This window comes from Penaeus chinensis, chromosome 22 (assembly GCF_019202785.1).
Source record: "Penaeus chinensis breed Huanghai No. 1 chromosome 22, ASM1920278v2, whole genome shotgun sequence".
NCBI classification, from domain to species: Eukaryota; Metazoa; Arthropoda; class Malacostraca; order Decapoda; family Penaeidae; genus Penaeus; species Penaeus chinensis.
Genome location: NC_061840.1, coordinates 17,597,496 through 17,602,495, shown reverse-complemented (window position 1 = coordinate 17,602,495; position 5,000 = coordinate 17,597,496). Strand labels below are relative to the sequence as shown.

At 41.2% G+C, this 5,000-nt stretch overlaps 1 protein-coding gene across 1 annotated transcript in view; it reads left to right on the top strand.

Annotated features, from left to right (window-relative positions):
- Window positions 1–5,000, top strand: part of LOC125037104 (insulin-like growth factor-binding protein-related protein 1) — a 20,729-nt gene that overhangs the window by 4,787 nt on the left and 10,942 nt on the right. The window lies entirely within an intron of this gene.

The following is a 5,000-nucleotide window of genomic DNA, read 5'->3' as shown; positions in this document are numbered from 1 at the left end:
CGCCCAGGCGCGAGAAGTTGCAATTGTCGCCTGGAGGTTACTGCTGTGGCTGGGCACCACGGCGGGTAAGGACTAAGACGAGTCAGCACCAGCTGACACACGTTAGCGAGTCGGCATTAGTCGACACAGGCCGGGCTCCCCTCATTGGCATAGCCCGGGCGAAGCTCAGCTTCGCATATCGGACTTATCCTTAAGGGTTTAAGAAAAGATGATATATTTGAGTGTTTTTTCTTTTTCTTTTTTTTCTTTTAGTTTTTGAACCTGTGTACGAGAGTTTGGAGAAGAACGTGGAATCGTTTTGAGACAGATAGATAGCCAGGGGTAGACAGGCAGAGTTGTGTAGATAGAGAGGTAGGTAGACAGGCATATTAACTGGATACTATCAACTGTGGTGTACAAACGTTTAAGAAAATAATATGAAGTTTTGGAATACGATTCTCGACTTCGTAACTTAAAAACAACATTTGATATCATGCAGAAATCCATTAAGAATTTTTCACTCAAACCGAGAGATCAGCTTAACATCACCAGAAGCGACTTGCTGACTGAAGTGCTATAAGTGCCGAGGCAAGTGCTGTGGTAATAAGGACATCGCTGATCCTACTATTCGCACCACAACAAGTGAGCATCGACCTCTGGTTTCGTTTCGCGGGAATGAAAAACACAATCGGATTAGAAGAAAAAGGAGAACGATAGAGAAAATAAAGATTAAGAAATATTTGTATTGTGATTAGGTTTTAAGAATGTTTGTGTATGGTTCTTATTATTTGTATTACGATATATTTTCTTATTTGCCTTACAGTAAAGTTGATATTTATGGTTAATGCCAAAGAACGGTTATTTACCCACTATGCTCAGGGAACAAGGTTAATTTTAAAGATACAATCTTATCATGACATTAGTCTGAATGAATATTACGTATCCGCTTTTAAATGTTAAAAAAAAATGGATAATTACTATTATATAGGATCATGATTATTATAATCAACAAAGAGAAATAATACCGAACTGAATATTTTTTACCTAATCGTTTTAAAAGAGTTATCGATCAGAATTACTTTTCAAATTGCAATGGTTGCGACCGACGGTTGAATAAAATGTAGCCAGAGTTTCTACAGTTTTATTCTAGGTTAATCTAGGTTTGAGGTGTTGACCAACCTGGTGCTGAGATCAGAGTGTCTTTTTTCTACGATAATGGATGAAATATTACTAAACCTAACATGGGAAATGTTGATCTTCAGGTCGTTTGTGGTAGATACTGGCTGAAATGTTACTAAACAAAACATCGTAAATATTGATCTTCAGGTCGTTTTTGTACGATAATGGATGAAATGTCACTAAACCTAACATGGGAAATATTCATCTTCAGTAGTAATGTCCACGTAGGCTCTTCTGTGTATGGCTTTCATAAGGTTCCTGTGGTCATATGGTGCGCACGTGTTGGGCCAGGAGATTGGATATGTTTGTACAACTAAAAAGCTTCGTGATAGGAAGTTATATCGATAGAATGATCGTGAGCATGTTAATAACTAGAGTATCGACAATTATAATGATTAGGAAAGGAGTGATATAGATAGTGCAATTTCCGATGAACTTTTTGAGTATATATAAGAGATGAGTTGACATGTAGTTATAAAGTAATCAACGAGAATGACGGTAAGAGTCAAAATTGCTTGCTCTGGAGGCAGAAGAGTAGACAGACAGACAGAAGAGTACTATTTACTGAAGGAGGTCTATGGTGAGGAAGAGGTGAGGTCATTAAACGCATAAAAAAAAACTAAATATGTAAATAAGTCCCCCAGAAAACATTGATTAACCTAGCTTTGCAAATTCACTCGTTCACATCCACCTCCGTCTTCCGCCCCCCCCCCCCCTCCCACAGAAACACATACCCACTCACCCCCCCTCCCACACACACATACCCACTCACCCCCCCCCTCCCACACACCCCCAGCTGACTCACGTAACCAAACATCCTGGCAAGTCCTCGATGGCATATACTGAAAGTTGTGTGAAAGGGCACTGACGAAATTCAGAGAGATGTGAATTAGTATACTCGATGTCTCGGATATTGCAAAGGATTATTGATAAATAAATATATGTGGGTGAAGAATTATAAATGAATGACCATAACTCTTGCGTATGTAATAGTTCTCGGTCCATTTCTCTCTCTGTTATATTTATCTCTCTGGCTTTGTAATTATTCCAGAAAACTATTATTATATCCTTCTCTATTCACCTATCTCAAAATGTCTAGAAAATTATACTGAATAACACCCCCCCCCCCCACACACACACACACAAAAAAAAAAATATATATATATATATACATATTTACTAATAAAAGTCCACAAGAAAGTAAAAAAAAAAGTAAAGAAAAAAATAATTTGATAAAAAAAGATAATTAATAACAATTTCTTTACCGTTTATGTCATCTTTATTTCTTTATTTCTTTCCTCTCTTCATCCTTTTCTTTACTCATCACCTATCTCTTGTTTTTTTTTATTGAGCTTTTCTACACCGTCCTCGTTCGTCTTACTTAATATGGCAGCCACAAAGGAAAATGGGGGGGGGGGGGGGGGCACTGTAGGAATGTTGTCTGTAATGTTGAATGCTGGATATTCGTTTGTGTTATGGTGAATGTTGAATGTTTGTGTGGAATGTGGAATGGTTGTGGCGATTGTTATTGTTGTTAGTGGTGGTGGTGGTGGTGGTGGGGCTGTGTGTGTGTGTGTGTGTGTGTGTGTGTGTGTGTGTGTGTGTGTGTGTGTGTGTGTGTGTGTGTGTGTGTGTGTGTGTGTGTGTGTGTGTGTGTGTGTGTGTGTGTTTGCGTCTGTGTCTGTATACCGTCCGTAACGTTTGTGTGTGAGAATCCGCATCCTGTGCATGGGAAACTGACGTATCTTTTCGTTCTAAATTACTCTCTAAAAAGTCTCTTGAAACAAGTAAATAAACAATAAATAAAACAGATAAATAGCAAATGAAACGGAAAGTGTACATAAACAATACAACTATAACTCGTCTACAAAGATCCCTCAAGCGTAATATGCTTTTCGATACAACACTTTACAAGACTCATTGACTTGAGTTCATTCATCCTTACTCTTGAGAGAAGAAGGGAGGGAGAGGGAGAGAGGGAGGGAGGAAGGGAGGGAGGGAAGGAAAGAGATAAAGAGAGAGAAACAGAGAGACAGAAATAGAAACAGAGAGATTGAGAGAGAGACAGAGAGACAGTAACGGAAACAGAGGCATACAGAATTCGTCAAATTATTCGAAGCCTCCCGAAGCCTCTAGAAGCCTCGCGAAGCCTCGTGAAGAAACCCGTTGTTCGCACCCTTCAAGCCCCGAGCTCCGAGCGCGGTTTCTGCTGGTCTCTCGCACAATGGTTTCTTTTACTCACTCGTCCTTCTTCGGGGGAGGGGGGGGGGGCAAAGTAGGCCTTATCCCCCCCCTCCTCCTTCTCCTTCTCCCCCCCCCCCCCCACCACTCGAGTCGACGGGGAGGGAGGGTCGAGAAAAAAAAAAGAGAAGAGAGATTTAAGAAAGAAGGAGAAGAGGGTCGAGGAAATAAGGTCGTGGAGGGAGATTTAAGAAAGAGAAAAATGAGGAGGGAGGAAGGTTCTAGAAGAAGAAAGATGGAAGGAAAGTTCGGGAAGAGAAGTTTAAGAAGAAGAAAGGGGGCCAGGGAGGAAGGAAGGAAGGAGGATCGAGAAAATAAGTTCGTGAAAGGGAGAGAAAAATGAGAAGAGAGGAAGGTTCGCGAAGAAAAGGGAGGCAGGCAGGAAAGTTCGATACGCGGTTCGACTCCCGCTTCAAGTTGGGTTCGGTGTCAGTTGGGCTTCGAATTGTTAAAAATTATTTATGTTGTTTCTACGGCGTAGTGTAGTAGGGAATACTAATAAATGTTTGTTTATGAATGCGCAATCATGCAGGAACTGTGACTCATTCACTTTTTCACGCACGCACTCACTCACGTTTATTCTCTCTCTCTCTCTCTCTCTCTCTCTCTCTCTCTCTCTCTCTCTCTCTCTCTCTCTCTCTCTCTCTCTCTCTATCTCTCTCTCTCTCTCTCTCTCTCTCTCTCACACACACACACACATACACACACACACACTCACACTCACACTCACACTCTCACTCTCACTTTCACTCTCACTCTCACACTCACACTCACACTCACACTCTCACTCTCACTCTCACACTCACACTCACACTCTCTCTCTCTCTCTCTCTCACACACACACACACACACACACACACACACACACACACACACACACACACACTCACTCACACTCACACTCTCACTCTCACACTCACACTCACACTCACTCACACTCACTCACTCACTCACTCGCTCACACTCACCCACCGATCCGCACACACACACGCAAACAAGTCTACAAGTAGGTCACCCAGGTATAGAATCCCTTTCCGTTTTCTTCATTTTTATCGTTTTTTTTTTTTTTTTTTTTTTTTTTTTTATAACCTAAGTCCTAATAAGGCACAGAAGTCCAGACAGGTGGGCAGAGGGCACCACGGAGACAGCCCTGGCACCCCCCCCCCCTCCTTCCCTGGTGTCATAGGCAGTGACAGCTGTGCTTCTGTTGTGATCTCTGCCGTGATGGCTTTAGCAGATTCGCTTGATCGAAGAGTTTATTTCATGAGCGATGTCTTTATTTGATTTTTATTTTATTTATATATATATATATATTTCTAACTTTCAGGGTTTTTTTTTTTCTCCTTTTCGGTTGATTTGATTTGGATGAGACAGATAGACAGACAGACAGACAGACAGACAGACAGACAGACAGACAGACAGACAGACAGACAGACAGACAGAGAAAGAGAGATAGAGAGTTAAAAAAAAGTGGGAGTACGAGAAAGTGTAAAAGAAAATACGAGAGAGAGAGAAAGAGAGAGAGTGAGATAGAGAGACAATGAGAAAAAGAAAGAGAGAGAGAGAGAGAGAGAGATGTTTGTTTGTTTGTGTTTTTCAGT